The sequence below is a fragment of the Canis lupus genome, chromosome 2, assembly GCF_048164855.1.
Source record: "Canis lupus baileyi chromosome 2, mCanLup2.hap1, whole genome shotgun sequence".
NCBI classification, from domain to species: Eukaryota; Metazoa; Chordata; class Mammalia; order Carnivora; family Canidae; genus Canis; species Canis lupus.
In genome coordinates, this window is record NC_132839.1 from 18367116 (window position 1) to 18390961 (window position 23846).

General features: G+C 35.8%; 1 long non-coding RNA gene across 12 annotated transcripts in view; it reads right to left on the bottom strand.

Moving 5' to 3' along the window:
* LOC140613213 (uncharacterized) overlaps positions 1-23846 on the bottom strand; it is a 541366-nt gene that overhangs the window by 110315 nt on the left and 407205 nt on the right. For all 12 annotated transcript variants that reach the window (XR_012014428.1, XR_012014406.1, XR_012014395.1 and 9 more), the window contains 2 exons: positions 7335-7390; positions 4467-4562 (listed from right to left, as the gene is read on the bottom strand). This is a non-coding gene — a long non-coding RNA (uncharacterized lncRNA). The remainder of the gene's footprint in view (positions 1-4466; positions 4563-7334; positions 7391-23846) is intronic.

A 23846-nucleotide genomic window follows, 5' to 3' on the forward strand; every position in this document is an offset into this window, starting at 1 on the left:
TTTGGGTTTACTCACCACTTTTAAACAAAAATTACCTTGGGAGATAATGTAAAGAGGAAAAAAAATAAAGTGGATGATAAAAAGATAAGGAGCCAGTGAATTTAAAGACACTGCACTTCATTAACTAGAATATCCATGCGTTGTCTGCTGCTTCTTCATTCCTTGACCAACAAAATAAATTTCAAAGATCTCCACCTCATATCCCAAAAGACATATCTCCCAAGACATGTCTTCCAAGAGACGTATCCCAAAAAAGGAAATTAATTATTCCTTCAGAGGCTGATACACATGCAAACAAAGGATACCTATGGTGTTCTGTTTTTAATTCACATGTCTATATGAATCCTGTTAACTTAGAAGAAGATGAAATAAGAAATCCTCACCATTTCTGTAGGTTAGTTTGGATAATTTGCTTCCAGTTGGCTTTTCCTCGTGTCGCCTACAAGTATGTAACAAATAAGTAGAACAAATTCCACATTTACAAGCTGCTAACACACCACATTTTCTAAACAAACACGCAATTAAGTATCAATATAATTTCCCTTAATTTGTGAAGTTGAACAAGGATAAAGTCAAAGACAGAACTCTATACCAAAGGGGACAGTGTGCAGAATATGTTGGCCAAAAAGGATAAATCTTGCTGAGAACATCAAACAGTTCAAGCCAAAAACCATCACCAGAAGAGGTAGGTTTTTCCCCTTACTTTTATGTGTCTTCATCACTGATGGCCAGTTACAATAGTTCATGAGAGCACTCTAGTAAGGAGAGTATGTCAGTAAATTTCACTGTGTGTGGCAGGTAAGCTCTGCTCTGTTACACAATCACAACTCTGTTCTACCCCAAAGTCTATCTTATAATGTTCTCTGGGCTCTGCAGATGTCTGAGGACTATGAAGAGAGAGTAATTTCAAGTCTCCCACTCAAAGTGACCCTCTTAGGTTTCATTCTGGCACTAGAACTAAACCTCACAATATAAGGCCTCAAGTTTAATTATCCATCAAACTTCTTCAAATTCTCCAATCTCTTAGGCTATTATCCTATCATCATACATCACTTCACACCAAAAATAAACCTATTAGCCAAAAATCAGCATCAGTACTCCTTAGACATAATCTGGCTAGAAAATGTATTACCCAAATCAATCTCTTATTTCCAAATAAAATCCTTAACCTTAATTTCTAACCAAAAAGGCCTAATTAAATTATATTTTCTCTCTTTTATAATTACTATAGCCCTTAGCCTATTAATTCTTAATTACCACGAGTAACTTCTATAGTCACTATAATACCAGTCAACAATGATCAACCAGTAATAATCACCATCAAGTTCCATAACTATACAATGCTGCAATTCCCATAGCCTCCTCACTAAAAAACTCTGAATCCCCCGTATCATAAATTACTCAATCACCTATTCCATTAAATTTCAGCACTACCTCAACCTCATCATCCTTTGAAATATAGCAACTCAGATAATAAACCAGTAATTATTGCAGCCAACATAGCCTTATTAGAAACCCAAACCTCAGGATAGTGCTCAGTAGCCATAGCAGCCATATAACCAAAAACCACAAGCATTCTCCCCAAATATATTTAAAAAAACTATCAACCCCAAAAAGGATCCCCCAAAATTCAACACAATAGCACAATACCACCACTAAGTAAAATCTTTTAAAAAAATGAATGTTGAGAAAGAACAACAGCAAAATATTCCAATAAATTCCTATTCATGTCTCCCAAAGAGAAATTCACACATGTCCATAATGAAATAAGGGAAAATAGGAAATAAAATAAAATAATGGAAAAAGGAAAAAAAATTGTGTTTCCTGTTGGACATTTTCACACCTGAGTTTTACATATATAGTTAGGTTTTTACAGCACTAAAGTAAAGCCACCAGGGGGAAAATACAAAAGGTGTGTTCTGCTCTGTAAGTCCAATTCATCTTCACGTTGGTTCTCATTTCCTTCCACTCTTTTGTCTTTTCCAGTTGCCAGGAACAGCCCTGGGAATAATCACCTCCCACGCCAAAAGCTGGGGACATGATAATTGGTGTCTGATGACAGGAGAGGATATTTTTAAGTAATCACTTTCAACTTCATAACATATATGTCATCTTTAACCACTAATAATTAATACAAGCCCACCATAAATAGGAGAAGGTTTTGTGGCAAAACCCACAAAACTTATTACAAAGACAATGCTTAAAATACAAACAATGTATGTTATTATTATTCCTACATGGAATCTAACCATGACTAGTTACATGAAAAATCATTGTTGTGTTTCAACTGCAAGAATATTAATGACCAACATTCGAAAAACTTACCCACTAGCCAAAATTGTTAACAGCTCATTCATTGATCTTCCTGCACCATCAAATATTTCAGCATAATGAAACTTCAGATCCCTACTGGGCATATGCCTAATCCTACAAATTCCAACAGGACTATTCCTAGCCATACACTACACATCAGACACAGCAACAGCCTTTTCATCAATCACCCATATTTGCTGAGACGTAGATTATGACTGAATTATCTGATATATACATGCAAACAGAGCCTCCATATTCTTTATTTGCCTGTTTATGCACATAGGATGAGGATTATATTACGGATCCTACATATTCATAGAAACATGAAATAGTGGAATTATTCTCCTACTTGCAACTATAGCCACAGCATTCATGGGTTACATTTACCATGAGGACAAATATCTTTTTGAGGAGTGACTGTCATCACAAACTTACTTACATAGGCCTTCCTTGACTCCATCCTTCCATTTAATACATAATAAATTCAAACTCAATATTACATAAATTAATGCCAATACAAATATATTTGTTAATGTAGCTTAATAAATAAAGCGAGGCCGTGAAAATGCCTAGATGAGTCATAAGACTCCATAAACACAAAGGTTTGGGCCTAGCCTTCCTATTAGTCCTTAGTAATATTACACATGCAAGCCTCCACACCCCAGTGAGAAAGCCCTCAAAACCACCAATGATTTAAAGGAGCGGGTATCCAGCACACTCATAAAGTAACTCATAACACCTTGCTAAGCCACACCCCCACGGGATACAGCAGTGATAAAAATTAAGCCATGAACGAAAGTTTGACTAAGCTATACTAAAGAGGGTTGGTAAGTTTCGAACCGGCCACCGCAGTCATACGATTAACCCAAGCTAATAGGTCCACAGTGTAAAGTGTGTTGAAGATAAACCAATACAAAACTAAACCAAGTTAAGTTTTAACTTGTCCTTAAGAACATCTATGATTATGTCTCTTAGCGCTAGAGAAAGTCCAGCCAATAACCTGGTCCGTGAAGTAAAATGTTATTTTAAGCCAAACTGTGGCCAGCTTGGAAATCTACAACTCAACATTAAGTTATATAGTATAAAATAATCTAAGAACAAATAAATATTAGAGATTGAATTTCCAAGGCAATAATTGAAGAAAATGGTGGCACACTGAATAGAGGAAAATGTATTATTTTAAAAGGTTAAATAAGTTTATTTATTGCAGGCCTTTTCACAAGCTTTAACAAGACAATTTTCACTACCAATGCCCAATAAATGGGTATAATATTCCCAACCAAGTTTTCCCTACTGATCTTTGTTGCTTAGCCATTGGAAAGTATTATTTTATGGAAGGGTCACATATGGAGGATAAATTATTTACTAACCAACATGAGTATATGATAGTAAGATCATGCTAGAAAATTTAACTATATTTAGAAACCAAGGGTTTGTCATTAAATCAACTGATTGTCAGTTAATTGACAAAACTCATTCAGAATCTACTAAGTCAGGTCATAAAATATGAAGCTCATTCCTGCATAATACCAGTCAAAATATCAATACAAAGAAAACAAAGTACTTAGGGAAGCTTATCAAGAAAATGCAGTCTATTGATTCTAGAATCTAAATCAATGGTTATCAATTTTTTTGAAAGAAGGGTAACATGATAGAAAAAAAAAACTCTGCAAATTGTCTTTCATCCGCATTTCAAATAAAATATACTGAGTCTAATGGGGTAAAAAGTATTCTTATATTATTTACTAAAGTAATGTCAGTCAGAACATTAGCACTGATGTTCTGCCTCTAAAATATTTATCATGGCACTTTTGAAATAATTCACTAATTTCTCCTCTCTGACATTGTATAGTGTTTTTGAGTTCACTCCTTGTTTCAGCAAATATTTATTAAGCACTTTTTATTAGCCAGTATGTCCCTATGTATTAATTTACCTTGTTCCGGAAATATCCCATTGAGGTCAGTATCATTATCCCTGTTTACAAAGGCAAAGTTATTTGCCTATATTAAAATAGTAAGTTGATTTTAGAGCTTGGGAGAGGAATAACTTCCATACAAAAGCAACAAGTACGAGCGGCCTCTTGTTTGCAGGCATCCACTGACAGGCCTTGGGGTTATGAAGATGAGTAAGAAGTGGTCCCTGCCCTCCTTACCTGGGCCTTTCTTATGCTTGGGTATAAGATCTCCTTGACGAAGCTAGTAGAGAGATGAGAACCCTTGTACTTGGAAGCAGCAACGCCATCAGTTTCCTGGAAGGATCAGGGGAATGAACTGAACTGAAGTTATATTACACAGTGGCCTAAGTTAAAGCTTTGGAGCCGTTTATATACCTGATGTTGCTCCACGCATCTATAGATATTACAAGATCTCTCCTTGCACCAGCAGGACCACCAAAAAGTAGCATGATTGGATCACAGAGTATAGCCACCCTTCTCCCATAAAAATGCTTTTCATTGCAATCATGCGTGAGCAAGATAGCATCTCCCGATATTTAGGGACAATACACAAAACAGACCTATGAAACCCCTAACTCTATGATAAATATGTTTCCAATTTTTCATTCTTACAATATACACAAAATTTTGTTTCATGATCTTGGTTTCATGAATAGTTAATATGCTTCTTCAAAGCAACTCATTTCCTTCTACCTTAGAGATAGTAATCACATTTTTTAGAAAGCTTAGAGTCAAATTTGTGATCTACCTCTAGCAAGTGTACAGAACTTGAGGGCAAATATTTTATGTACCAACCTCACTCCTGGCTGGATTTTACTATTTTATTCTTATTTTCCCTTTCCCTTGGCTTGTTTACACATTTAAAATTCATTTCATCTTGCGTGAATGTTTATAAGTTCTGATAAATTATTTTTGTTACAACTCAGAGTACTGGTAAATAAATAACTAAACAGTATGGAATTTATTTTGAAGGGCAGATATTTCAAAACTCATAGGACTTGATTTTGAAAAGGTAGGAAACAGCAGTAGCAGTACAAACCCTTGATAAGCTCTTAGAAATAAGATAATTTTGAGCAATGTTTTGGTAAAATAATAAAGACATAAGTCAGAGTTACAATCAGAGATACAAATTACAGGTATAGACTGAAAAACAGCCCAGCTAGAGTTCATGGGTTCACAGAGACACAAGCTGAGATGCTGGTAGAACCAGTTTTGTCTCCCTTGCTCCCATGCTGAGGAACATGACTGTGCGTGGTGTGTTAAACAAGCACATTGGAAAATTTTAACAGGAGAGCATATCCATATTTATATAAAGTACCAATGGAAGAGACAGAGTCTAATGACCATAGATTTATTTATAAGGTTGAGGCTTAACCTGAAAGATCCTCTGAGCATACTTACTCCAGATCTTTTGAAATGAAACTAAGAATTCAATAATAACAGCAAGACATAAAGTTCGTGGCTTAGAACTTAAAGTTCATAGCAGATCACGTTCACCATATATATATATATATATATATATATATATATATATATATAGTAATTAAGCCCATTGACTTCCAATTTCTGGTGAATGGGTAGGCTGCCTCACCTACTAAATGGGCTGCAGAAACTTCTTCCACAGCAGCACCACGGAAATAAAGACATTGCCAGGTCAGAAGGAGAGTCAAGTGTGCATATCTTCCCCTCTTCATTCCCACTCCAGGATCTAGAGGGTTCTGTTATAAATTTTTTTTTTGAATTTCAAATTCTCACTTGTAAATGAGAGAAACTAACATTAGCACACCAAAAATAATACCGTGTAACTAAACACATGGATAAATTACCAACTTTGTGATCTAACACGTTGGCATGATGTTTAGCCAGTGTAAATGTGAGGGAAATAGACATTTCCCCAGGAATGGTTAACATGTCAAAAAAAAAATTCCCGTTTTTGTAACTTCTCAACTCATAGTTTTAATAACTCAGTTTCGGTAAAGAACTACATCTGGGAATTAACACAGCATTTATTCAGGTACTGAGGTTTCAGGAGAGAAGCTAAGGGAACTGTCCTTATAACTCTCCTATAGCAGGAGGACAAGCAAGCGCCCTGGGCACCTGTGCAGAGTGATGAAGTACCTTTGGTTTGAGGTCCAATTGCTGGCTCTGAAATACTTCTGAAATTTAATCACAAGCTACATAATTCCTGAACTTTAATTTAATTATAAGTAAAATGTAGATAAGAATGCTGTGGAACAGAATTATTGCAAGGATTAAATGAGATGACATTACATAAGAAACAACTATGAAATAAGCATTTGATAATTTTTAAATAAAAATGCTTTGTATATTGTGTTTTTAAGTGAGAAATTTTAACCTTAATACTTAACTTATTTCTTGCCCCTAGAAGCTTTATTTAAATTAACTTATATAAAATATACCTAAACTTAACACAGTTTACAAAAGAGTTTCATCTTGGATCCTTTTGTAGTTAGCTTAGATTTAAAAGAAGAGGAGACTTAAGATCATGATTCATCAGATATTTTTAAGCAAACAGAATTATGTCCACAGTTCACTTTTGAAGGAGAACACAAAAAAGATTGATAGCAAATAAATGTACGACATCTTTTATAACTATTCTTTATTGAAAATTGTATCATTCAATCCATAAAAGGGGCTTTAGAAAACCACTTTCTCAAGTTAAACCTGATCAGATGGGAGGTTTTACTTACATTAATAAATCGAATGAACAGTTTTAATTAAAAACTCATGCTATTTTCAAAATAATGCTGAAGAGTAGATTTCTGATCAATTGTAACTGCCAGATGGGAGATTTTCATAAGCTGTTTTTAATATTTCACTTTCATGAGCACATCACTTAAATATGCTGCCTACCAATCTCAAATACAAATTCTATTCAATCACAGTATTAAAATAATGCAATAACTTAAGTACTTTTCTATAATTTTTGTTTATAGGCTTTAAATACAAGGCATGAAATTCAATAATTGAATTAGCAAAGCTTTTCATCAAATTACTTTAAGTAAATTTCCACAGCAAGCACATTGGCGAGGAATTACGACATACCTGGTCAGTAGGCTACAGTTGTGCCGAGATGATAATTCGGCAAGTGTCACTGATGACTGCAATGAGAAAAAATAATGTGTATGTGTATTTTCCATAAGATTTGTATTTATATTAAGTTTTATGAAATTAAGTTACATTGATATTTATATTGAACATGTTAGAGTTTGTATAAAAGGCAAGGGGGGAAACAGGGCTTATTTGCAACATTTTACATTTGTCTAAAAGTGACATTTTGCTTTTGCAAAAGGATTCTGACATTCATCATTTTATCCGATTCTCAAAATATTTCAGTGATGTAAGGAAACTATTACCTTGCCTGCCAAGCAAGAAAACTAAGAAATATAGAGATGTAAGGGTTTGCTAAAGACACAGCACTAATTTTAGAATCTAGGTCCAGAATCTTCCATGACAGTGTTCTCTTTCACTACTCACCCCACAGGTAGGCAGAGGTGAAGGGGCTAGATCTAACTGGTTTTCCCCAGCTAAATGTAAAAATAATTAGAACCCAGACAGGAAAGAATAAGGAAAACTAATTTTTTACCTTTTTTTTAAGTTCCTGATGAAACCATAGTCATAGAGCTATTTTTTGCTTCTTTCCTCATCAGGAGAAAAAAGCAGCAAGAGCAAAAGCAACCAACAAAATATCCATAGCAAAGTCTTTATAGATCAACAGAATCTAACACCAGATTAAGAATTAGACACCAGGGCAGCCCGGGTGGCTCAGCGGTTTAGTGCTGCCTTCAGCCCAGAGCGTGATCCTGAAGACCCAGGATCGAGTCCCACGTCAGGCTCCCTGCATGGAGCCTGCTTCTCCCTCTGCCTGTGTCTCTGCCTCTCTCTCTCTCTCTCCCTCTGTGTTTCTCATGAATAAATAAATAAAATATTTAAAAAAAAAAGAATTAGACACCATGGAGCACCTGGGTGGCTCAGTCGATTAAGTGTCTGACTCTTGGATTTAGTTCAGGTCATGATCTCATGGGTCTTGAGATGGAACTCTAGGTTGGGTTCCATGCTCAGCAGGGAGTCTGCTGGACAGTCTCTTCCTCTGCCCCTCCCCCCACTCACATCGTGCACTCTCTCTCTCTCAAATAAATATATCCTTTAAAAAAAGAATTAGACATCTTGCATATCTCTAGCTCAGGACTGGGCTGCATTCTCTCTCTATTTTTAATTTTAGCTTCATTATTACATGTGGTCTCACTATTTTGAAGAGAGCTGTTTCAAATTCCCTGGTCAGATTAAAAAAAGGGGGAGGACTAGAGGCATTGCAGAAAGTTTAGAATTTAGCAGTTACAATGGTACAGGATCGAAGGGAAATCAGAGTATAATATATAATCATAATTATGAAAAAGTCACTTAGAGGCGGGAACACCTTCAAAAACATGAGCATGTGTCCAGGAGGAGGGTCTAAATCTGTAAGATCAGATTGACAGCAAAACAAACAGAGTATGATGTTATTTCTGTACATTAATGCCAAAAACAAATGAGATATCCCTGAAAGCAACCCTCAGGAAGGCCGGATAGAATAAATGCAGAGTTTTAAGCAGCACCAATAAGAGTTTAAACCAAAATGAAGAAGATCAATCCCCAAGTGCCATTTTAATATTTTTAAGGTGAAATATCTGTGCTAGACACTCTTCTGGTCACTTTCATACATGTTATCTTATTTGATCTTTGTAATAGTCTCATGAGGTACACAATGATACTCCCATTTTACAGAATGAAGAAACTAAGATCCAATTACTTGAAGTATTTTCCCAATCGATAAAAGGTAGAAGCAGGATAAATCTCAGATTTTTGGAAATCAATGCATTAGTACTGAACTCCTGAATGTATACCCATAGTAGAACAGATTTTAATATAAGACATATCAAAACATTCTACAGATACTACAAAGTGTTGTTTTTTTGTTTTTTTTTTAAACAGGAATACAACCAGTGCCAAGCACTGTGGTACCACAGAGCATCAGGCAGGGATCTTGCTGGTCCTCTCTAAGGTGATAGCTAAGGTGATAGCTACGGCTTCCTCTCCCCATTTCACTCATGTCATAAATAACCCCCCTTCATAGGCACATAAAAGGATGCTCAACACCATTAACCAACAAGGAAATGAAAATTGAAATGACAATGAGATATCATCACACATCTGTCAGAATGGCTGTTACCAAAAAGACAAGAAATAACCAGTGTTGGCGAGGATGTGGAAAAAATGGAATTCTTGTGCACTGCTGGTGGGAATGCAAATTGGTACAGCCACTCTGGAAAACGGAATGAGGATTCATCAAAAAATTAAAAAAGAGGACAGCCCCGGTGGCCCAGCCATTCAGTGCTGCCTTCGGCCCAGGGTGTGATCCTGGAAACCCAGCATCAAGTTCTGTGGCAGGCTCCCTGCATGGAGCCTGCTTCTCCCTCTGCCTGTGTCTCTGCCTCTCTCTCTCTTTCTCTGTGTCTGTCATGAATAAATAAATAAAATCTTTAAAAAAATTTAAAAAGAGCTAGCATATGATGCAGCAACTCACTTCTAGGTATTTATTCAAAGAAAATAGAAACAATTCAAAAAGACACATGCACCCCTATGTCACTTCAGCATTCTTTACAATAGCCAAGATATGAAAGCAACTTAAATGTCCATCCATTGATGAATGGATAAAGATGTGATGTACATACACGATGGGATATTACTCAGGCATAAAGTATAATCTTGCCACCTGTGACAACACGTATGGACCTAGAGAAATAAGTCAGACAAAGACAGTTACTGTATCATTTCACTTAAATGTGGAATCTTAAAAAAAACAAAACAAACAGAAACACTCATAGATACAAAGAACAAACTGATAATTGGTGGGCCAGATGGACAAAATAGGTAAAGAGGATTAAAAGGTACAATCTCCCAGTTGTTAAACAAATAAGACAAGGGGAAGTAATGCACAGCGTAGAGAATACAGTCACCACATTTTGTATGGTGATAGATGGTAATCAGACTTATCATAGTGACCACGTTTAATGTATATAAATATTGAACCTCCATGTTGTATACCTGAAACTAATATAATATGGCTTGCCAATTATGCTTCAATTAAAAACATAAAAACAGAAATAAATAAATAAATAAATAAATAAATAAATAGTAACTCACTTTGACAACATGATCTTCATTCTGTTTCAAAAAGACAATTTGGTTACCATCTGCCCACTGACCCATGCTTCAGAACTGCTATAATATCATTAGTCAAGTTTTTGCAAAGCATTCTCATAGTAAGTATACTGGGATTTCATACTTTTTATGGTAAAAACATTTCTAATTGTGACATTGCAATTAATAGTTTAACCCCAGACTTGGCAATTGTTTTGTGGGCTATTGTGGTACCAGGATTCTGTTGAGACTGAAATTAAAAAGAACATTATTAATTGGATCAGCCCGTTTTCCCAGGTGTCCTTGATGGACAGTGATGGAAGGATTAAGGAAGATAACAACCTTGGTGAAAGTTATTAAGTTTCATCGAGACAAAAGTTAGGGATGAAGTAAAGAGTGCACCGACTGAAAAGTCCTAGGCTAAGGTGCAGCTTATGTAAAGTGTACTATACTGCATTGTAAGGGTTATGAATCCAGGCAAGGAAATGCAGTAGTCTTGTTTGGAAAGCTCAGATTCTCTGAGTCTGAAGGGTTGACTCAGTAATTATATCAGAAGACTGTCATTCAAACACCCTAGCCAGCCAAGGCTGATTTGCTTTGGTATCTAGAGCATAATTGATTCTCAGGTTAATTACTCTTTCCTGAGAAAATCAGAAATAAGATGGGTGAGGTCACAGGAACCTTTACTTTTAAAAATATGCAAAATTTAGTGTAGAAGGCTTCAGAGTAGCATCCAATTAAAATGGGTCATGACTGCATTATCTGAATAGATTAGAGATCAAATTTATTCAGTACAAAATACTCACATACAGTAAAAACTTGACATAATGTGGTTACCATATGTGACAAAGGCTGCTAAATGTTCACAAAAATCCCTTTATTTCCGTTCTGGGCACACAGGTAGACTATATCCAAGTCTTCCTTGCAGTTAGGTGGGGCCATGTGATGTCTTACACGTAAAGCAGAAATCTCCCACCCACCCCTCCATGTTCTCATTCTCTTTCCTCATCTCACAGCCAGACACAGAATTTCCAGTGGAGGTGTCTGAGGTCCTGAGGATCCTCAGAATAGCAGAGCCACTAGGTGAAAGGAGCCCAGGTCCCCTCAATCTACATCGCACTGAGACAGGAGCAAGAAATAAAGCTCTTAGTGATTTAAACCACTGAAATTTGGAGTATGTTTGTTTCACATATAACAAGCCCTGACTTAACAAATACATCACTTCTATCACCCGACAACTGTTAGCTTTCAATGCTTCTAACCTCGCTATTTCCTCTACCTCTTATGTTTGAGGAAATAAACCTGTGCCTTCTCAGATTCTCTTGACTGCCTTTTTCTTTCTCTCCTTTGGTCAGGTCCCCATTCATATCACTCCTCTATTGTTGGGCTTGGATAAAATAACACTCCATAGTACAAGGGATATCTCTTCCTGAGCAGCCACAAGGGGTTGGATGATACAACACGATAGTATAAAGGTTGAAGCTCTCCATGGAATTTGACCAGTTAGGTGATTTGAGATAAGAGAGCTGCAGAGACAAATTTCTCCTTTCCTTCTCCTAGATGTGATTTATTCTTACCACATTTCCAGAGAAGTTCTTATATTGACTGAAAACACCTGCTATGCAACGTTCAGTATCTCTTAGTGACTAATTATGCAACAACGAGCAGTGTTGTAAAACAATGTATTAAACTGCTTTGCTGCTATCCTTGCTTCACTTTGGTTTTCTCTTCCCATTCTGGTGGGATTTCATCTTCCAAATAAAATGATAGTTTCTTATCCTTAGCTCAAGCTCTGCTTTTTAAAGGATTGAGCTAAATCAACTTCTTTGCACAATTAGTTTTCAAACAGATTTATTATTTTTTTCCAATTCCTATGCTCTTTTCATCCCCATTCTGTCAAATCTTTGCCCAGGATCCTATAGTTACCTAAAGTTTCAGGAAAAAGTTACTGCAATCTGATAGTACAAAGCTTTAAATCCAGGAATACTGAATTTCTGGCATTCAATTTTTTTTTTATAAAACATTCAAAGAATCCTAGTAATAATCAGCAGGAGCAGTGCAAAGAAATTTAGTAAACTACCAATAGTGAAGGAATAATCACAGAGAGATACGTATTATAATACAGGTATATTAAATGTGTTAGCTATTATAGGCGGCAAGCAGGGTAAATTATTATAGGAGCCTTTCTCATATCTCTGAAATTATACCTTACAAACAACCACATGGAAATCCAAGGTAGATGTTTTAAAGCAAATATTGTAATTATATATTTGGGCTACATGCTCTCTTTAGTTATTATTCTTATTGGTCTCTTTCTTTTCCATTTACTTTTACTCAGCATACTGTCCACATCTGAGTAGATGAACCCTTTGAAGTGCAAACATTTATGATTATTTCTGCTCTAGGGAAGTTTTGAAATGTCATCTTTTCTTAGAATATATGTGAACACAGGAAAAGTGAAAAGACCCCAGAATTAGGTATTAGTGGTATAATTTCATTATGTTGCTTAAATTCCCTAAAGACCAGAAATAACTATAATCAAAATTTCAATGAAATGTATTTCTAAATCAAATCTTAGCCCTGTGAGTTTTATAAGGAATGTTTTTCTCTTCCACCAATCCAGATGGCCATTAGCTTATACCATATACAATTGGGGGAAAAAAATAACAAATCTGTTTCAGCAGGTGATCTCACAGGTATTTTATACATGTTTTCTATTTTTATCTTAACCCTGCCCCATAAAGTAGGAGTTATTAGCCTCAGTTTCTACAAAGAAAACAGAGGATGAGAACTTTGAAAACTTTGCACAAATCACTTAGCCAATTAGTTGTCAAGACATATTTGAAACTCAGATTTGACATCCAAGTCCACCTAGAAAATTAAAAAGGTATATTAACATTCACAGGCTAAAGTACTTCTGAAGAAACAAAAGTACCTACATTATTTTCCTAAGATGTCCTCTCATAATAAATAGGGTGCCATGAAAAATAGCAAAAAATAATTAAGTTATCCTCCCCTTATCTGAAAAAATTAATTCAACTTTTTGAAAACAACCCTTAACTAGGGCATAGTTTTCTCAGTAAAAAATTCTGGCATACTTAATAAAGTAACAGATGCTAGCTCAATGAACACAAAATATAGGAGCATTCCTCTTTCACTGGGCATTTGGCAACTCGTGAGGGAAATCAGGCAGCTGGGTCATAGCATAGTAAATTATTTAAAAGTCAAATATGCTCACCTCACACCATATGCTGAAATAAATTCCAGATGTATGAAAAAGTTTAATATTTTTAAAGATCAAACCAAATAAAATTAAAATAATATTGAATACTCAAGCCTTTGACAGAGAAATGATTTTTCTATGCTTTGAATTGATAACGAATACACAGGAAAATACCAACAAATGTTACCACAACATTTGAAATGTTAACATAAAAAAAATAAAAAGCTAAACTTACTGGGAGATTTTTCAGCAAATGTAGCATTGAATTACTAGTGTGATTATATTTTTTATATGTATAAAACAAAACACTCAAACTTCTGATTGGAACATCACTAAGACTGTAACAGGTAAACTGGCAAGAGCAGATAACTTAAAGGAGAGGAAAATGATTATCACTTAAAGGTAAATGATTATCAAACATGGATTTGAAAATATTCAAGCTTTCTAACAGCCAAAAAATTTAAGTTAAAACAAATATCATTTGGCCTATGAAACTACAAAAATAAATAAGTAAATAAGCACCTGAATGCTGTAAAAGTACAGTGAATTCACTGTCCCATTCACTCCTGATGACAAACATAAACTGGTACAATTCTAGAAAGCAATTTGGCAAATAACTCGTTATAGGTGTTCCCAATATCCACATTCCCAAAAATCTAGCCTAAGAAAGTCAGCCAAAATATGCAAAAAGTTAAATATATGAAGACATACATAATATTACAATAAGGATAATTAGAAGAAACTCAATCTAACAGCAGAGGAATGTTTTGGGACATTATCACAAATCCATTGGATAAAATATATGGCTGTTTTAAAACATTAATCATTGAAGAAAGAAAACAAATATCTAAAATCAATATTTCTTTAAGCAAAATTACATGAATCTGATTATTAGTACATTTTGAAATGATGTTTTCTTTTTCTTTTTTTTTTTTTTTTTGAAATGTTTTCTAAAAAACTGGAGTGCAGTACACTAAAACTCTGCTAGTGGTTGGACTCATGGGTGCACTTTTTACATTTGTGCTTTTCACACTTTCTAAGCTGGGTCTCTAATCTATATTTTATAAACAGGGTACATATCAAAACTAAGCATTGGAATAAGAAATTGCATGATTAAGATTAATGCAGAACAGACAACAAAAGTCAATAACAAGTGTTTTTTAAGTATTACCTCTTATCAGCTTGATTTACATACACTTGTTGACTTTGGAGGACCTGTGTATCTGGTGAATGAAGGAATTCTTTCAGTTAGAGAACATAATTAGTCTAACTTTTAAAATTCAGAAAACAAGGGCGCCTGAGTGGGCTCAGTCAGTGAACCAGCCGACTCTTGATTTTAGCTCAGGTCATGATCTCAGGGGCCTGGAACTGAGCCCTGTGATGGTCTCGCCACTCAGAGGGAAGTCTGCTTCAGGATTCCCTCTCCCCCCCTTCCCTCCCTTGCTCCTCTCTAAAATAAATAAATAAGTCTTTTTAAAAAATAAAAATCAGAAACCATCCCCATCAGGCAAATGACACTAAACAGAGCACCATGATGCAAGCAATATCAGTGAAGTAATAACACGATTTATGTTAAATTTACCTTTATCACCTAGTATCTCACAGAGTAGTACCCCCAACTTGGGAAAATCAGTGTTTTCCAATTTAAAAAAAAGGAAAATTAACTTAGAGAAGGAGAGAGAGAGAGAGAGGATTAATATAGTTAGAATGACAAGTAGAAAAATAAACAGCTCAGCTGCATCTGAGCAGTTTGTATATAGCCCCACCCCACCCCCAGATGTTTCTAACAGCATGTCTCAGCATTAAGGTACTAGAAATAGGTATCATTCAACAGTGAACATGCACATCACCTGGGCCTCAATAGGCACCCAGAATATGGAAGTCAAATTGAATTGAACCTGTTGATATGGCTTGGCAAATCTCATAAACAAGAGAGTATAAAAAATGACTGATATTGGGTTTTGAAAATATTTACTTTCCTTTACATACAAACCAAATGCTTCCTAGGATCCACATGATATGTTGGAATCTGGGGAGTCCTTGGAGTCATTAGTAGAGAGATATGCTCTCCCCACCTACTCACTTTCCCGGCTCCTGCTGCCATCAGGAGAATACCAGTAATAGCTACCATTTATCGAGTCATGTGCCTCTCATGTGCCAGGCACTTTGCATCTGTTATCTCATTTATTTCCAACCACAACCTTGTGAGGTCCGGACAATGGCTCTCAGAGGGCTATAACATGGCTCTTGAAACACACTAGCGGCAATGCTTCCCTCTATCTGCTCGTAAGACTAATTGGGCCAGCTCTCAGAAATGCTGTGTGGAAACAATTTTTCTGTATTTATGATCTATGCAGTGATCTTCTCACACATCCTTTTGCAGGTGATGTAAGAAAAGGTGTAAAACAAAAAATGAGTAGATTATTGTACAGAAAGAAAAGAAGCCTAAGCATCATGCCTATATTTGGTTCTGTTCTTGGTTCCTGGTTCTGTTCTTCACAAGTTGGGTGATCTTAATTAAGTCATTTCAACTCTTCAATTCTCCAAGCATCAGGACCTCATATTCACAAACCAGGAGGACCACAATGTGGTAAAGGCTTTTTTTTTTTTTTTAATTGTAACAGGAACCATATCAGACATGCTTAAGCAAAAAGCAAAGTTACACCAAAATTATATGGGGATTTTATTTAAAAAGTAGCTAAAGTTTCTCAGGATTTTGAACCAGAAAAAAAGAATGTTATGAGGCACTGGAAGAGCTTTTGGGGGGCAGGCACTCTGAAATCTACCAGTAGGGTCAAATGTAAATCATAATTTCACCATCAAATCATATCATTACTTAAACTGATTTTCTAATACTTTTTAACACAGTGTGTGATCCAAGGTGGGTGTCTAATAAATGGGAGCTATTTTATTATTATTTTGTCATCAGGAATAATGCTTGTGTTCCAATTCCAACCCCACTACCTATTATCTATGTGACTATAAGAAAGTAATCACAGATTATCTTAATAAAAACATTTGCTTAAGGGCATCTGGGTGGCTCAGTCAGTTAAGTGTCTGCCTTTGGCTCAGATCATGATCCTAGGGTTGTGATATCCAACCCTACACTGGGCTGCCTGCTCCAAAGGGAGTTTGCTTCTCCCCCTCCCTCAGCTTATCCCACTGTTCACTCTCTCTCAAATAAATAATCTTTCAAAAAAATAATAAAAAAATAAAAACATTTGCTTAGTGGTGAAGATTAAACGAGATGATATGTATACAACATTGCAATTGAGTCCTGCCGGTTACTAAATGTTCAATAGGCAGTGGTGATAAAAGTAATCCTTTAACAGCAATGTCCACAATAGCCAAACTGTGAGAGGAGCCATGATGTCCTCCGACAGATGACTGGATAAAGAAGATGTGGTCTGTGTATACAATGGAATATTCCTCAGCCATCAGAAAGGACTAATACCCACCATTTGCTTCAACATGGATAGAACTGGAGGGTATTATGCTGAGTGAAATAAGTCAATAAGAGGACAATCATCATATGGTTTCACTCATACGGGGAATAAAAGAATTAGTGAAAGGGATTATAAGGGAAAGGAGGGAAACTGAGTGGGAAAAATTAGAGAGGGAGACTCCTAACTCTGGGAAACAAACAAAGGGTTGCAGAAGGGAGGACAGTGAGGGGATGGGGTGACTGGGTGACAGGCACTAAGGAGGGCACTTGATGGGATGAGCACTAGGTGTTATACTATATGTTGGCAAATTGAATCTTAATAAAAAAATTACTGCTTTAAAATTTTTATGTGCTTAGGAATAAAATTTCTAGGCAAGGGGAGCCTGGGTGGCTCAACTCGTTAAGCATATGCCTTCAGCTCAGGTCATGATACTAGGGTCCTGGGATCGAGTCCCATATCAGGTTCCCTCCTCACCGGGGAGTCTGTGTCTCCCCCTCCCTTTTCCCCTCCCCCATCCATGTTCTCTCCCTCTCTCTCTTTCAAATAAATAAATAAAATCTTTTTTAAAAATTTCAAGGCAAACAAAAGGAAAATCTGAAAGGAATCAGAATCCAGGGTGATGACTACAACCAAGTGGCATTTAATGGAAAAACCCACCCTAACTTCACCCTTAGTCTGTCCTTGTTTTTAATTTTTCCATTTTCTTTTTCTCACAGCCATCGGGAATAAAGAAGTCACTAAAGTGACATCATTTAAATGACTTACCGTACATTCTAGTGCAGCATTAGCATCACCTGGGAATTTGCAAATTCTTGTGCTACCTTCCCAAACTCACTGGATTAGAAGCTCTCTAGTGTGCATGAAGGTGGGGGTTAGGAGTAGAATATGTCTTTCAACCAGCCCTCTGCATGACCCTGAGACTCGCTCAAGTCAGAGAACCACAAGTTGAAGAATTCTGCATGTCAGATTCACCTGTAGAACTTTTTAAAATATCTATATTGATGCTAGAGTTGAATCAGAATTACTGGGGATGGGGCCAGGACACCAACACAGATATTTTAGAAACAGAACCAAAAGCTCCCCCTTGTAACCAGAAAGAATCATTGCAATTGTCCATTCCACACAATCACTGCAATTGTCCATTCCACACAGCGTCTTAGCGGCCATCACCACGGATGCCTGTGAAGAGCATGGAAGTAGAAGTGGACTTGGTTTGAAGCATGTTCTATTCCCACAGTATGGATGCTCCCCAGTATTACTTAATACTCGAAGATCTCCTCTTTTCTCATCTCAGGGTAACTCTCTCATGTAGTACATCTGATCCCACAAGGAAACCAGTTCTTAGTTTTTTTTTTCATTCCTACTGATAGAAATCTCAATCAACCCAGAAGAACATTTTTAAGTAAAATTTTATATATTTGCCAAGTGAAATTTCAGACATTGGCTAAATGGAGTATATAAAAGATTGGGGACAGAGAGTAGGGGCCCCTTTCCATGGCTTTATTTTAATTACCCAGCCTATTTTCTCAGCTACAGTGAATTATAGAGCACTGACCATTTATTATATTGAGTAGCATAAGTTAATGAATACTAACCCCTTTCAATCCTTTTTGGCAACCCCCAGAATTAACTAAACTAACTGTATTGTTATGAGAGCAGCCACTGAGCAACAGCAAAGGTGCTAACTGGTACACTTAACGGCAGTGAAAACACAACCTGCAAAGTTATTTGGAGGCAGAAAAATGAAAGCACATTGATAGTAGGGCCTAGAATGATAAAATTTCTATTACACGTTGCAACAAAAATAAAGCCGTTTTAATGGAATCATGTCAAAGGACCCATGTCTCCTGCTTTGAAAACAAATGGTGTTGGCTTCCAGTCAACTTTTCCAGGGCTTAGCAGCAGGAGGTCATTACCCTTTGACAATGTTCAGTTACACAGACATTATCTCCAATTAACAGGTTTTAACTACAAGGATTTCTCTTTTATTGAAAACAGTGGTTTTTTTAAATAAATAACTATAGCAGTTATTGGGTAATTTTGTCTTATTGACTGGGACTGAGATGATTACGTTTACTCCTATAAACACACACACATGCACATGCATACACACACACATCTGAGTCAATAGAATACTTTTAGTGTCCTTGAACTCTTTTTAAAGCATGGTAGAGAAATATGCTAATCTTTACATAAACATTTCACAAAGACTTCTTTCTCTTAAAAAAAAAAAATCCTTCCCCATATTGATGTAACCAAGCCATTCTAAGTGTTTCAAATTTCCCAAACAAAGTACTACCAATGAAACATTTATCAATCGTAATGCATTATGTTTTCTGTCTCATTTGAGAAGGTTTTATGGAATTCTGGATGATGGCCAGAAGCTCAGAGGAGAATTTTTAACACCCTCTCAATAGACACATTTATAGCTTTAAACTATACAGAGTACTGGTCTTATCAGTGCATAGCAGGGAAATGATTAAAATATTCCAAGCAAACTTAAACTTGGTAGTCCTTAGGTGGAAATGAAGCATCATTCTGGGCTGAAACCTCCAATTATATAAGATAGGAAGTCACAGAAAGACATCAGATTTGTACACTGTCAGTCTACACGGCAGATGGTAGTGTCTGGCAATGCCTTTTTTATAACAGAAAATATTATTATAAAAATATCCAGAGAAGACATTTTTAGTTCCTTGACTTAATATGAGGAAAAATTAGAGATTTCTATAGAAATTAGAGGTTTAATACCCAATAATATGAAACAGTAATTTTCTTTGAAATCTATGCATTAACTATTCCATCACTTCTTAGAGAATTTTTTATAGTTGGAAGTCATCTGGTATTTTCATTTCTCTATCTCTCTCTGTCTCTCTCTATCTCTCTTTCTCTCTCACTCTCAACCACCTATTTAAATTCAGCCTAAATCTATATATTTTTATACAACACTTAAATCATACCATAGTGTGCTGTGGTGTGCTGTATGTCACATTTTAGCCTTCCCCAATGTTATTACAATAGAATTGCCTTTATCTCAAAGGGGATATTTTCTTATAGATGAAGTTTCTTGAAGGTAGAATTCTCCTGAGAGCCACACTTTTGAGTGGCATGTTCTTAAGCATATTGCATTATGTGTCAGCACAATTAGCATATTCTTCTGGATTGTAAAAAGTAACAATAGCTGACAGCTGAGTATGTAGGGAAATGGCCTGTAAAACTATCTCAAAACTAGGAAACCCAGTCCTTGTGTGGAACAAGCAGGAGTAGCACAGTTTTTGTGATCCTAATTCAAAAATGAATGGAGGAAGCTTAGACTCCCAGGTGGTTAGACCATTCCTGTCTCATACTCAGATACCATATTCGGTGTTTATAGTTTGGGGAGCAAAGGGAGCAGAGAGGATGGCTGAAGGAGAGGGAGCATAGATGGAAATATCCCTGCCTAATTCTAGCACAGTTCATAAGAGTTGTCAATATAGCCATGGAAATGTCCCCAATGATTTTCAGAGAACCTTACTAGCTGCAAAAATGTCTCTGTTCTCAGAAATGTGATATTGAAGTAGTATATGTTCACAAACTACCGAAGAACTGATGAGTGTGGTTTCACCTCACCAGAATGAATTTGAAAAGGTGAGCAATCCGATTTGCTGCATAACTAGGACACAGATGTGCAAATGTGCAAAAGACACTGTTAAATAGAAAGAACAACAACAACAACAAAAAAAAAACATAAAATAGCCCCAGAAATAAACACTATTTTGGAGAATTTGATGAGACACAAAACACCTTCTTAATTATATATGCTAGAAGGGTATTTCAAGGAGCTTACGGGGTATTAGGGTGGCCTCTGAGACAAAGCGTTGTCTTCATTCCCTGGTGCATACTTGTTATTTTGATATACTTATTTAATTTTAAATTAAAATGATAGGATAAAAAATGCCTGAGGTCATTCCTATAGTTAGCTTTTCATTGTCCTAAATCTTATTTTTGTGGATAAAGATCATTAAAGATTTAAATATTTTCATTTGCAAATGAAGTGTGAGAATTAAAAAATATTAGACCCAAGTCCTGAAATTTTGAAAACAAAGGAGAAAGACATCAGCAGTGTCATATTGAACATATACATATGTGTGTGCATGTGTGTGTGTAAAGATATATAAACATATATTTTCACTGTCCATCCTTTTTCTATCTGCATCCCCAGCTTGATTTTGTGCCTACTACTATCCTATAACTTTACCTTTAGACATATTATTTGTTTCAATATATCAAACTCCCCATTCTCCACACTTCCAGGTCCTTATCAGGACTTAAATTTGATATGTCCCTATGGCTTACAGAAGCCACTGGAAAGGCCCAGATAGTCTCATCTCTGATAGTTTAATTTTAACTTAAATTTACAAATTAATGTAACACCACCACACATTGAGCAGATCATCCACATTCTTTTACTTAGCACCAAAATGTGTACCTCAGTTCCCTCTGTACCATGATTTCAGTCACCCACTACTGACTCAACAACTATTTTACTGTGGCAGTAGCCCTCTCAGAATAAGGCCACTGGAACTAATTATTCTTTTATGTTTTTGTGCCACAATCCCTTGCCTTTGGAGACAAATGAGCATAATACAAAAGTATTTGTACTTTTGAGCCTTAGATGTCCCCAATTTTTTTCAGACTCCATTTATTTATTCATGAGAGACACAGAGAGAGGCAGAGACATAGACAGAGGGAGAAGGAGGCTCCTCACGCGGAGTCTGATGGGGCACTTGATCCCAGGACCTGGAGGTGGTGACGCAAGCCAAAGACACTCAACCACCGAGCCACCCAGGCACCCCAGATGTCCCTTATTTATGTCAAAATTCCACTATTTTTTTTCTTTTTTTTTTTAAATTCCACTGTTAAAAACGCACTAGATTCTACTGGAGATTTTTAAGTCCATACATTTTAGAGAAAAAGACTTAAGTATTCTAGAATGATTAAAGATAGTGAAGAAATGTAAGACTGAAGGGTAGGCAACACAAACAACAAACAGCTTCAACACAAACACAACAACAAACAGCTTCAACATATTGACTGAAATTAGTTCAAATGAGTGGCTAGTTATGGTAGACAGTTTCTAAGGTAATGGAGCTCTGAGGCATTGCTTCCTATCCCAAACAACTGGAGGTTTTCCTCAAAGACCACTCTAACAAATATCAGTTATCCTTTGGGATAGTTTAACTTCAGAGTGATCATTCATTGATAATAATACATCATTAACTTCTTAGTTTAATTAACATTTATTGAAGCCCTCAATATCCAATCAATATTGCCCTAGACTCCAGAAATAATGGAGTAATCATCCAAAGGAGAAGAAAAATGAGATGTTGATTAAAATGTATCTGTAAAAATAAGAATTCATCTCAAATCTGGGTTATTTCTGATGTAATAAATTTATAGCACACTGAATTATTTCTGAAAATCATGGCCTTCTCAGTTAACCCCAGATAACTGGCCCACCATCCTTTCCCTGGAGGTATTTACAGGAAGCACCAGAAATACTTGCTTTTTCCAAATGCTTTGGTTTACTAAGGAGGTCCAGATAGACTATCATAAGCTGGTCTCATGATGGACTGGACCCATAACTACAGCAGCCAATCAACTGTTGGCTGAGAACCACATACTCAAAATACTTTGTGATTGAAGCACAGAGAGCCATGACATACAGACAAAAAAAAAAAAAAAAAGAGAAGAGAAGTAAACACACCTAACTACATGTCATATAAGTTCTTGAGTTGTTAGTTGACAAATACAAAGAGTGTAAAGCAATAGAAACTAGCATACTCTTGGTGAAACACACATTCTATTTCCTAATGCTATGAGCCCTCTGTTATAATCTACATGAGCTCCCATTGATTTTTATGTCAAATTTATAAAACCTAGCTTACATGTTAATAGAATATGTGGTTGGTTCACCAAGGCAAGTGCTATTTATGCATCCTGGTATACTCAGAATGTAGCACAATATACTGAATCACAAAGCATGACAAAATGAATGCTGTTTTTAAAAACACGATTTAAGAACACTTAGCAAACATATAAAGTTATTTTGGTGATGCTGAGCAATATAATTTCTCTAAGCTATTTAGTTATAGGAAGATGAGCGTTTGCTAAAACAAACCTTGTTCACTAATGTATATGAAAGTGGGACATATAAGTCACACTCCAATTTGTCAAGGAAATTTTGTAGAAAAAATGTAAGTGCTATTCTCTACTTACTCATTGAAAGTCACGCTAAAGCATTTTTTTCCATAAAACTACCAAAGGAACAGTAAAGTGTAAATTTTCTTCTATCAGTAAACTATCCTGGAGTTCAGTCTTGTATATACAATATTAATGATTTAGACTCAAAGAATTTTTGAGTATTTGGTGAATGAATGTATTATAATCTATAACATATATTCTTCCAAAATCTATATGGAAAGAGAAGCCTATCATTGTATACCTAACTTCATTTTTACACAGTTTATTCTTTTCCTATCAAAATTTTAAAATGAGATTGTCCATCATACTTTAACAATGTAATTGACAGAAAGTAATAACAGATAATGGGTGTGTATATGAAGAGACAGCAAGAGAGAAAAGGAGAGGTGATTATACATTCACTGTAATTTCAAATGGAAAAAGAAATGGGAAACTCCACAATGCAATATTCCCATTCTACATTCA